Genomic DNA, 12896 nt, shown 5'->3' with positions numbered 1-12896 from the left:
ACTGGGTGGCAAATCAGGGTAATGCACAAAGAATTTCCCTCACGGAGCAACAGTGACACTGGGTGGCCACTCTAGGTAATGCAACAACAATTTCCCTCACGGAGCAACAGTGACACTGGGTGGCAAGTCAGGGTAATGCACAAACAATTTCCCTCACAGAGCAAGAGTGACACTGGGTGGCCACTCTAGGTAATGCACCAACAATTTCCCTTACGGTGCAACAGTGACACTGGGTGGCAAGTCAGGGTAATGCACCAAGAATTTCCCTCTCGGAGCAACAGTGACACTGGGTGGCCACTCTAGGTATTGCATCAATAATTTCCCTCACGGAGCAACGGTGACACTTGGTGGCGACTCTAGGTAGTACACCAAGAATATCCCTCAAGGAGCAACAGTGACACTGGGTGGCCACTCTAGGTAATGCATGAACAATTTCCCTCACGGAGCAACACTGACACTGGGTGGCCACTCTAGGTAACGCACCAATAATATCCCTCACGGAGCAACAGTGACACTGGGTGGCAAGTCAGGGTAATGCACCAAGAATTTCCCTCACGGAGCAAGAGTGACACTGGGTGGCCACTATAGGTAATGCACCAAGAATTTCCCTCACTGAGCAACAGTGACACTGGGTGGCCACTCTAGGTAATGCACCAATAATTTCCCTCACGGAGCAACAGTGACACTGGGTGGCAAGTCAGGGTAATGCACCAAGAATTTCCCTCAGGGAGCAACAGTGACACTGGGTGGCCACTCTAGGTAATGCACCAAGAATTTCCCTCAGGGAGCAACAGTGACACTGGGTGGCCACTCTAGGTAATGCACCATCAATTTCCCTCACGGAGCAAGAGTGACACTGGGTGGCCACTCAGGTTAATGCACAAACAATTTCCCTCACGGAGCAACAGTGACACTGGGTGGCAAGTCAGGGTAATGCACCAAGAATTTCCCTCACGGAGCAAGAGTGACACTGGGTGGCCACTATAGGTAATGCACCAAGAATTTCCCTCACTGAGCAACAGTGACACTGGGTGGCCACTCTAGGTAATGCACCAATAATTTCCCTCACGGAGCAACAGTGACACTGGGTGGCAAGTCAGGGTAATGCACCAAGAATTTCCCTCAGGGAGCAACAGTGACACTGGGTGGCCACTCTAGGTAATGCACCATCAATTTCCCTCACGGAGCAAGAGTGACACTGGGTGGCCACTCAGGTTAATGCACAAACAATTTCCCTCACGGAGCAACAGTGACACTGGGTGGCAAGTCAGGGTAATGCACCAAGAATTTCCCTCACGGAGCAACAGTGACACTGGGTGGCCACTCTAGGTATTGCACCAAGAATTTCCCTCACGGAGCAACAGTGACACTTGGTGGCGACTCTAGGTAGTACACCAAGAATATCCCTCAAGGAGCAACAGTGACACTCGGTGGCCACTCTAGGTAATGCATGAAAAATTTCCCTCACGGAGCAACACTGACACCCGGTGGCCACTCTAGGTAATGCACCAACAATTTCCCTCACGGAGCAACAGTGACACTGGGTGGCCACTCTAGGTAACGCACCAATAATATCCCTCACGGAGCAACAGTGACACTAGGTGGCTAATCAGGGTAATACACCAACAATTTCCCTCACGGAGCAACAGTGACATTCGGTGGCCACTCAGGGTAATGCACAAACTATTTCCCTCACGGAGCAACAGTGACACTGGATGGCAAGTCAGGGTAATGCACCAAGAATTTCCCTCACGGAGCAACAGTGACACTCGGTGGCCACTCAGGTTAATGCACAAACAATTTCCCTCACGGAGCAAGAGTGACACTGGGTGGCCACTCTAGGTAACGCACCAAGAATTTCCCTCACGGAGCAACAGTGACACTGGGTGGCCACTCTAGGTAATGCACCAACAATTTCCCTCACGGAGCAACAGTGACAATAGGTGGCTAATCAGGGTAATACACCAACAATTTCCCTCACGGAGCAACAGTGACACTGGGTGGCCACTCTAGGTAATGCACAAACAATTTCCCTCACGGAGCAAGAGTGACACTGCGTGGCCACTCTAGGTAATGCACCAAGAATTTCCCTCAGCAACAGTGACACTGGGTGGCCACTCTAGGTAACGCACCAATAATATCCCTCACGGAGCAACAGTGACACTGGGTGGCCACTCTAGGTAATGCACCAACAATTTCCCTCACGGAGCAACAGTGACACTGGGTGGCAAGTCACGGTAATGCACAAAGAATTTCCCTCACGGAGCTACAGTGACACTCGGTGGCCACTCTAGGTAATGCAACAACAATTTCCCTCACGAAGCAAGAGTGACACTGGGTGGCCACTCTAGGTAACGCACCAAAAATTTCCCTCATTGAGCAACAGTGACACTGGGTGGCCACTCTAGGTAGTGCAACAACATTTTCCCTCACATAGCAACAGTGACACTCGGTGGCCACTCAGGGTAATGCACAAACTATTTCCCTCACGGAGCAACAGTGACACTGGATGGCAAGTCAGGGTAATGCACCAAGAATTTCCCTCACGGAGCAAGAGTGACACTGGGTGGCCACTATAGGTAATGCACCAAGAATTTCCCTCACGGAGCAACAGTGACACGGGGTGGCGACTCTAGGTAATGCACAAAGAATATCCCTCATGGAGCAACAGTGACACTCGGTGGCCACTCAGGTTAATGCACAAACAATTTCCCTCACGGAGCAAGAGTGACACTGGGTGGCCACTCTAGGTAATGCACCAAAAATTTCCCTCACGGAGCAACAGTGACACTGGGTGGCCACTCTAGGTAATACATCAACAATTTCCCCCTCAGAGCAACAGTGACACTAGGTGGCTAATCAGGGTAATGCACCAAGAATTTCCCTCACGGAGCAACAGTGACACTGGATGGCAAGTCAGGGTAATGCACAAACTATTTCCCTCACGGAGCAAGAGTGACACTGGGTGGCAAGTCAGAGTAATGCAGAAACAATTTCCCTCATGGAGCAACAGTGACACTCGGTGGCCACTCTAGGTAATGCACCAACAACTTCCCTCAAGGAGCAACAGTGACACTGGGTGGCCACTCTAGGTAATGCATGAACAATTTCCCTCACGGAGCAACACTGACACTGGGTGGCCACTCTAGGTAACGCACCAATAATATCCCTCACGGAGCAACAGTGACACTGGGTGGCAAGTCAGGGTAATGCACCAAGAATTTCCCTCACGGAGCAAGAGTGACACTGGGTGGCCACTATAGGTAATGCACCAAGAATTTCCCTCACTGAGCAACAGTGACACTGGGTGGCCACTCTAGGTAATGCACCAATAATTTCCCTCACGGAGCAACAGTGACACTGGGTGGCAAGTCAGGGTAATGCACCAAGAATTTCCCTCAGGGAGCAACAGTGACACTGGGTGGCCACTCTAGGTAATGCACCAAGAATTTCCCTCAGGGAGCAACAGTGACACTGGGTGGCCACTCCAGGTAATGCACCATCAATTTCCCTCACGGAGCAAGAGTGACACTGGGTGGCCACTCAGGTTAATGCACAAACAATTTCCCTCACGGAGCAACAGTGACACTTGGTGGCGACTCTAGGTAGTACACCAAGAATATCCCTCAAGGAGCAACAGTGACACTCGGTGGCCACTCTAGGTAATGCATGAAAAATTTCCCTCACGGAGCAACACTGACACCCGGTGGCCACTCTAGGTAATGCACCAACAATTTCCCTCACGGAGCAACAGTGACACTGGGTGGCCACTCTAGGTAACGCACCAATAATATCCCTCACGGAGCAACAGTGACACTAGGTGGCTAATCAGGGTAATACACCAACAATTTCCCTCACGGAGCAACAGTGACATTCGGTGGCCACTCAGGGTAATGCACAAACTATTTCCCTCACGGAGCAACAGTGACACTGGATGGCAAGTCAGGGTAATGCACCAAGAATTTCCCTCACGGAGCAACAGTGACACTCGGTGGCCACTCAGGTTAATGCACAAACAATTTCCCTCACGGAGCAAGAGTGACACTGGGTGGCCACTCTAGGTAACGCACCAAGAATTTCCCTCACGGAGCAACAGTGACACTGGGTGGCCACTCTAGGTAATGCACCAACAATTTCCCTTACGGTGCAACAGTGACACTGGGTGGCAAGTCAGGGTAATGCACCAAGAATTTCCCTAACGGAGCAACAGTGACACTGGGTGGCCACTCTAGACAATGCACCAACAATTTCCCTCACGGAGCAACAGTGACACTCGGTGGCCACTCAGGTTAATGCACCAAGAATTTCCCTCACGGTGCAACAGTGACACTGGGTGGCCACTCTAGGTAACGCACCAATAATATCCCTCACGGAGCAACAGTGACACTGGGTGGCCACTCTAGGTAATGCACCAATAATTTCCCTCACGGAGCAAGAGTGACACTGGGTGGCAAATCAGGGTAATGCACAAAGAATTTCCCTCACGGAGCAACAGTGACACTGGGTGGCCACTCTAGGTAATGCAACAACAATTTCCCTCACGGAGCAACAGTGACACTGGGTGGCAAGTCAGGGTAATGCACAAACAATTTCCCTCACAGAGCAAGAGTGACACTGGGTGGCCACTCTAGGTAATGCACCAACAATTTCCCTTACGGTGCAACAGTGACACTGGGTGGCAAGTCAGGGTAATGCACCAAGAATTTCCCTAACGGAGCAACAGTGACACTGGGTGGCCACTCAGGTTAATGCACAAACAATTTCCCTCACGGAGCAAGAGTGACACTGGGTGGCCACTCTAGGTAATGCAACAACAATTTCCCTCACGGAGCAACAGTGACACTCGGTGGCCACTCAGGTTAATGCACAAACAATTTCCCTCACGAAGCAAGAGTGACACGGGGTGGCGACTCTAGGTAATGCACAAAGAATATCCCTCATGGAGCAACAGTGACACTCGGTGGCCACTCAGGTTAATGCACAAACAATTTCCCTCACGGAGCAACAGTGACACTGGGTGGCAAGTCAGGGTAATGAACCAAGAATTTCCCTCTCGGAGCAACAGTGACACTGGGTGGCCACTCTAGGTAATGCACCATCAATTTCCCTCACGGAGCAACAGTGACACTCGGTGGCCACTCAGGTTAATGCACAAACAATTTCCCTCACGGAGCAACAGTGACACTGGGTGGCAAGTCAGGGTAATGCACCAAGAATTTCCCTCTCGGAGCAACAGTGACACTGGGTGGCCACTCTAGGTATTGCATCAATAATTTCCCTCACGGAGCAACGGTGACACTTGGTGGCGACTCTAGGTAGTACACCAAGAATATCCCTCAAGGAGCAACAGTGACACTGGGTGGCCACTCTAGGTAATGCATGAACAATTTCCCTCACGGAGCAACACTGACACTGGGTGGCCACTCTAGGTAACGCACCAATAATATCCCTCACGGAGCAACAGTGACACTGGGTGGCAAGTCAGGGTAATGCACCAAGAATTTCCCTCACGGAGCAAGAGTGACACTGGGTGGCCACTATAGGTAATGCACCAAGAATTTCCCTCACTGAGCAACAGTGACACTGGGTGGCCACTCTAGGTAATGCACCAATAATTTCCCTCACGGAGCAACAGTGACACTGGGTGGCAAGTCAGGGTAATGCACCAAGAATTTCCCTCAGGGAGCAACAGTGACACTGGGTGGCCACTCTAGGTAATGCACCATCAATTTCCCTCACGGAGCAAGAGTGACACTGGGTGGCCACTCAGGTTAATGCACAAACAATTTCCCTCACGGAGCAACAGTGACACTGGGTGGCAAGTCAGGGTAATGCACCAAGAATTTCCCTCACGGAGCAACAGTGACACTGGGTGGCCACTCTAGGTATTGCACCAAGAATTTCCCTCACGGAGCAACAGTGACACTTGGTGGCGACTCTAGGTAGTACACCAAGAATATCCCTCAAGGAGCAACAGTGACACTCGGTGGCCACTCTAGGTAATGCATGAAAAATTTCCCTCACGGAGCAACACTGACACCCGGTGGCCACTCTAGGTAATGCACCAACAATTTCCCTCACGGAGCAACAGTGACACTGGGTGGCCACTCTAGGTAACGCACCAATAATATCCCTCACGGAGCAACAGTGACACTAGGTGGCTAATCAGGGTAATACACCAACAATTTCCCTCACGGAGCAACAGTGACATTCGGTGGCCACTCAGGGTAATGCACAAACTATTTCCCTCACGGAGCAACAGTGACACTGGATGGCAAGTCAGGGTAATGCACCAAGAATTTCCCTCACGGAGCAACAGTGACACTCGGTGGCCACTCAGGTTAATGCACAAACAATTTCCCTCACGGAGCAAGAGTGACACTGGGTGGCCACTCTAGGTAACGCACCAAGAATTTCCCTCACGGAGCAACAGTGACACTGGGTGGCCACTCTAGGTAATGCACCAACAATTTCCCTCACGGAGCAACAGTGACACTAGGTGGCTAATCAGGGTAATACACCAACAATTTCCCTCACGGAGCAACAGTGACACTGGGTGGCCACTCTAGGTAATGCACAAACAATTTCCCTCACGGAGCAAGAGTGACACTGCGTGGCCACTCTAGGTAATGCACCAAGAATTTCCCTCAGCAACAGTGACACTGGGTGGCCACTCTAGGTAACGCACCAATAATATCCCTCACGGAGCAACAGTGACACTGGCTGGCCACTCTAGGTAATGCACCAACAATTTCCCTCACGGAGCAACAGTGACACTGGGTGGCAAGTCAGGGTAATGCACAAAGAATTTCCCTCACGGAGCTACAGTGACACTCGGTGGCCACTCTAGGTAATGCAACAACAATTTCCCTCACGAAGCAAGAGTGACACTGGGTGGCCACTCTAGGTAACGCACCAAAAATTTCCCTCATTGAGCAACAGTGACACTGGGTGGCCACTCTAGGTAGTGCAACAACATTTTCCCTCACATAGCAACAGTGACACTCGGTGGCCACTCAGGGTAATGCACAAACTATTTCCCTCACGGAGCAACAGTGACACTGGATGGCAAGTCAGGGTAATGCACCAAGAATTTCCCTCACGGAGCAAGAGTGACACTGGGTGGCCACTATAGGTAATGCACCAAGAATTTCCCTCACGGAGCAACAGTGACACGGGGTGGCGACTCTAGGTAATGCACAAAGAATATCCCTCATGGAGCAACAGTGACACTCGGTGGCCACTCAGGTTAATGCACAAACAATTTCCCTCACGGAGCAAGAGTGACACTGGGTGGCCACTCTAGGTAATGCACCAAAAATTTCCCTCACGGAGCAACAGTGACACTGGGTGGCAAGTCAGGGTAATGCACAAACTATTTCCCTCACGGAGCAAGAGTGACACTGGGTGGCAAGTCAGAGTAATGCAGAAACAATTTCCCTCATGGAGCAACAGTGACACTCGGTGGCCACTCTAGGTAATGCACCAACAACTTCCCTCAAGGAGCAACAGTGACACTGGGTGGCCACTCTAGGTAATGCATGAACAATTTCCCTCACGGAGCAACACTGACACTGGGTGGCCACTCTAGGTAACGCACCAATAATATCCCTCACGGAGCAACAGTGACACTGGGTGGCAAGTCAGGGTAATGCACCAAGAATTTCCCTCACGGAGCAAGAGTGACACTGGGTGGCCACTATAGGTAATGCACCAAGAATTTCCCTCACTGAGCAACAGTGACACTGGGTGGCCACTCTAGGTAATGCACCAATAATTTCCCTCACGGAGCAACAGTGACACTGGGTGGCAAGTCAGGGTAATGCACCAAGAATTTCCCTCAGGGAGCAACAGTGACACTGGGTGGCCACTCTAGGTAATGCACCAAGAATTTCCCTCAGGGAGCAACAGTGACACTGGGTGGCCACTCTAGGTAATGCACCATCAATTTCCCTCACGGAGCAAGAGTGAGACTGGGTGGCCACTCAGGTTAATGCACAAACAATTTCCCTCACGGAGCAACAGTGACACTGGGTGGCAAGTCAGGGTAATGCACCAAGAATTTCCCTCACGGAGCAACAGTGACACTGGGTGGCCACTCTAGGTATTGCACCAAGAATTTCCCTCACGGAGCAACAGTGACACTTGGTGGCGACTCTAGGTAGTACACCAAGAATATCCCTCAAGGAGCAACAGTGACACTCGGTGGCCACTCTAGGTAATGCATGAAAAATTTCCCTCACGGAGCAACACTGACACCCGGTGGCCACTCTAGGTAATGCACCAACAATTTCCCTCACGGAGCAACAGTGACACTGGGTGGCCACTCTAGGTAACGCACCAATAATATCCCTCACGGAGCAACAGTGACACTGGATGGCTAATCAGGGTAATGCACCAAGAATTTCCCTCACGGAGCAACAGTGACACTCGGTGGCCACTCAGGTTAATGCACAAACAATTTCCCTCACGGAGCAAGAGTGACACTGGGTGGCCACTCTAGGTAACGCACCAAGAATTTCCCTCACGGAGCAACAGTGACACTGGGTGGCCACTCTAGGTAATGCACCAACAATTTCCCTCACGGAGCAACAGTGACACTAGGTGGCTAATCAGGGTAATACACCAACAATTTCCCTCACGGAGCAACAGTGACACTGGGTGGCCACTCTAGGTAATGCACAAACAATTTCCCTCACGGAGCAAGAGTGACACTGCGTGGCCACTCTAGGTAATGCACCAAGAATTTCCCTCAGCAACAGTGACACTGGGTGGCCACTCTAGGTAACGCACCAATAATATCCCTCACGGAGCAACAGTGACACTGGCTGGCCACTCTAGGTAATGCACCAACAATTTCCCTCACGGAGCAACAGTGACACTGGGTGGCAAGTCAGGGTAATGCACAAAGAATTTCCCTCACGGAGCTACAGTGACACTCGGTGGCCACTCTAGGTAATGCAACAACAATTTCCCTCACGAAGCAAGAGTGACACTGGGTGGCCACTCTAGGTAACGCACCAAAAATTTCCCTCATTGAGCAACAGTGACACTGGGTGGCCACTCTAGGTAGTGCAACAACATTTTCCCTCACATAGCAACAGTGACACTCGGTGGCCACTCAGGGTAATGCACAAACTATTTCCCTCACGGAGCAACAGTGACACTGGATGGCAAGTCAGGGTAATGCACCAAGAATTTCCCTCACGGAGCCAGAGTGACACTGGGTGGCCACTATAGGTAATGCACCAAGAATTTCCCTCACGGAGCAACAGTGACACGGGGTGGCGACTCTAGGTAATGCACAAAGAATATCCCTCATGGAGCAACAGTGACACTCGGTGGCCACTCAGGTTAATGCACAAACAATTTCCCTCACGGAGCAAGAGTGACACTGGGTGGCCACTCTAGGTAATGCACCAAAAATTTCCCTCACGGAGCAACAGTGACACTGGGTGGCCACTCTAGGTAATACATCAACAATTTCCCCCTCAGAGCAACAGTGACACTAGGTGGCTAATCAGGGTAATGCACCAAGAATTTCCCTCACGGAGCAACAGTGACACTGGATGGCAAGTCAGGGTAATGCACAAACTATTTCCCTCACGGAGCAAGAGTGACACTGGGTGGCAAGTCAGAGTAATGCAGAAACAATTTCCCTCATGGAGCAACAGTGACACTCGGTGGCCACTCTAGGTAATGCACCAACAACTTCCCTCACGGAGCAACAGTGACACGGGGTGGCGACTCTAGGTAATGCACCAAGAATATCCCTCACGGAGCAACAGTGACACTCGGTGGCCACTCAGGTTAATGCACAAACAATTTCCCTCACGGAGCAAGAGTGACACTGTATGGCGAATTCAGGTAATGCACCAACCATTTCCCTCACGGAGCAACAGTGACACTGGGTGGCCAGTCAGGGTAATGCAGAAAGTATTTCGCTCACGGGGCAATGGCCAATGCGTGGTCAATTCAGGTAGTGCACAAATCATTTCCCTCATGGACCAACAGTGACACCGGGCAACCCCTTGGAGTAATACACAAAGCATTTCCTCACGGAGCACCAGTTGCACAAACTGGGTTTAAGAATAAATAATAATAATAATAAACAAAAAATAGTTTCACTATAAAAGTTAGATTTTCAGTGATTGTAAGGGGTAGCCAACAGAAGAAGGCAGATTACTAAGCAAATACAAATACACACACATACTACTCCTAAGATCTTCAGGAGACTAGATTCAAGAAGTTTTTCTCATTCTAAATGTCTTTCGGCAACTTGAAGAGTTTCTGTAGCTTAGACTTCCCGTTGTTTCTCTTTACAGACTAGATTCCAGTCTTGGTCTGGACTTCCCCCTTCTCAGTTCCTCTGTCTCTTCAGGTACTTTCAGCAACGTTTCTACTGCCCTGCATGATATTTGTCTGCTCCGACTTCTCCATGGTTCCCGAGACCTCATGTGGGGGAATGCACACCTACCCATGTCCTACAAAGGGAGACGGCACCAGGAGAGCAGAGGAGAGAGAGACTGAGAAAGTTGGCCAACACACAAGAGAAGAGAGAAAAACATGGGAGGAAGGCAAGCAACTCAGCAGCTGGAGTCCTCCTCCTAGATGCAACCTTCTCCTGCGAAGGAGACACCGTTCCTGGCCAGAGAAATGAGCAGCCCCTGAAAATGGGGATCTTGTCTCTCTCGTAACCACAGCTGGTCAGGAACCATTTCTTACAAACCCAGCCCCAGCTAATGGGGAGTCCCTACCTGGAGCCAGGCGGGCCGTGAACAAAGCCTTAACCAAACCAGACACTTATCTCACTGATATTAGCGACTGCTCCACTGCCAACTGGAGGACTCCTGGCTTGCATCAACAGTGCTCGTGGGCTCACTGCTCTCGCTTGCTTTCCATCCGATGAGGGGAGTAAACTGTTTGTACTAAACCCAGACTGAGGAGGAAAAACAAATAAGTTACCATCTCAGTGGTAAACATTGCATAAGCTATTCTTTTTTCTTCTCCTGCACAGCGGCATTCCGCCCCAACCCTCCCCACCATTAGGCCTTTAGTACTACAACTAGAAAGCACCCCTTGAAACGGCACCTGATATAATCACTCTGCACAGCAGACTCTGGCCCCTCATCAGCCGTAATCTCACAGACTCCCATATCCAAAGAAGAAGCACACGGCCTCTGAAGAAATACTGCGGCGAGCACAGACGAGGAATTCAAAGCACTGACCGCTTACTCAGAGCCAGTCATGCGGGAGACAGAAAGCTGACGACTCTTCATGTCTGCTTAGAAGGATGTCCAAGCTGCTTAGGTACACCTCGGCCACTTCTCCTCTGGCTCGGGCTCCTGGACAATTCCTCTGCGAGAGTAGCTGCAAAAGCCAAGCGTGAGCTATCATGATACAAAGCTCCATTGGTGCTGGAAATCTTGCCCTCATCCACGCATTGGCCCCTCTTGATGAACAGAGACAGAGTTAACACCGACAGTCACCGCTCCATGCTCGCACCCGCTGCCCTGCATGATTTTCGTCCGCTCCTACTTCTCCAGGGCTCCTGAGACCTCACTTCTGGGAATGCACACTACCCGTATCCTGTGAAGGGAGACGGCAAAAGGAGAGAAGGAGAGAGAAAGAGTTGGCAAACACACTAGAGAAGACAGAGAAACATGAGAGCACGGCAAGCAACTCAACACCTGGAGTCACCCTCTTGGATCCAACCTTCTGCTGCGGAGGAGACACCGCTCCTGACCAGAGAAATGAGCCACCTCTGAAAATGGGGACCTTTTCTCCCTCATAACCACAGCTGATCAGGAACCTTTTCTTACAAACCGAACCCTAACTTAACGGGGCTTCCCTACCAGGACTCAGGTGGGGTGTGAGCAGAGTCCTCACCAAACCAGACGCTTATCTCACCGAGACTGGCGGCTGCTCAGCTCCCAGATGGAGGGCTCTTGCCTGGCATCAACAATGGTCACAGGCTCGCTGCTCTCACTCACTTTCCATCGCATGAGGGCAGTGGACTCTGAGGCTTGACTTCTTTTTCCTTGGTACTAGACCCAGCAGATGGGCGGGGGGGGGACAAAAATATTAGCATCTCCATCTGCAGTGTCACATAGTCTTTTCATTTCACATCTGCCAGATCCCACGGCTCCGCCCCCAACCCATCTTCCATTCCTACTTTACAATTGCAACTAGAAGGCGCCCATTGTCAGGGCAAACAAAATAGTCACTTTGCTCAGGAGACTCTGGTCCCTTCCTCAGCCTTAATCTCAGAGTCTCGTACTCAACAAGGAAGCACACAGCCTGTGAAGAATACTGCAACGAGTCTAGATGAGGAATTGAAAGCACTGACCTCACAGCCAGTTATGCAGAAGGCAGAAATATGAGGACTGTTTATGTCTCCTTAGAAGGATGTCGAAGCTGCTCAGGTCCACCTCTTCCATTTCTCCTGTGGCTAGGGCTCCTGTGCAATTCCTATGCGAGAACAGCTGCAAAAGCCAAGCATAAGCCATCCCCGCACTAAGTTCTATTGGTGCTAGGAATCTGGCCCTCATCTTGGCCTCCCTCTCCAATCCCATCTCCCTCTGCCCCACTCAATGAGCAGAGACCAAGTTCACACCGACAGTCACTGCTTCACTTTAGTGCCCACTGCCACACAGGATTTTTCTCCGCTCCTACTTCTCCATGGCTCCCGAGACCTAGCCTGTGAGGATGCACACCTAGCACGCCTGCCCGCATCTTATGAAGGGAGACAGCACAAGGAAAGGTAAGGTGAGGAGGAGGAGAGAGAGAGAGAAAGAGAATTGGCCAACACACTGGAGAAGAGAGAGAGACAAAGAGAAAAACGTGGGAGAAAGGCAAAGAACTCATTTCCTGGAGTTATCCTCCTGGATCCAACC

General features: G+C 50.8%; 1 protein-coding gene across 27 annotated transcripts in view; it reads right to left on the bottom strand.

Moving 5' to 3' along the window:
• Positions 1-12896, bottom strand: part of LOC311512926 (zinc finger protein 2-like) — a 113147-nt gene that overhangs the window by 55982 nt on the left and 44269 nt on the right. For 9 of the 27 annotated variants that reach the window (XR_014709599.1, XR_014709604.1, XR_014709609.1 and 6 more), the window contains 4 exons: positions 12350-12485; positions 11911-12047; positions 11092-11589; positions 10210-10939 (listed from right to left, as the gene is read on the bottom strand). The exons of 14 other annotated variants lie outside the window; for them this stretch is intronic. The gene's annotated coding sequence lies outside the window, so the exon portion shown is untranslated. The remainder of the gene's footprint in view (positions 1-10209; positions 10940-11091; positions 11590-11910; positions 12048-12349; positions 12486-12896) is intronic. 4 more of the 27 variants (XR_014709602.1, XR_014709600.1, XR_014709601.1 and 1 more) reach the window with 4 other exon arrangements.

The sequence above is a fragment of the Lepidochelys olivacea genome, assembly GCF_965140295.1.
Source record: "Lepidochelys olivacea isolate rLepOli2 genome assembly, chromosome: 25".
Lineage (NCBI taxonomy): Eukaryota > Metazoa > Chordata > Testudines > Cheloniidae > Lepidochelys > Lepidochelys olivacea.
This window is presented reverse-complemented; position numbering and strand designations above follow the sequence as displayed.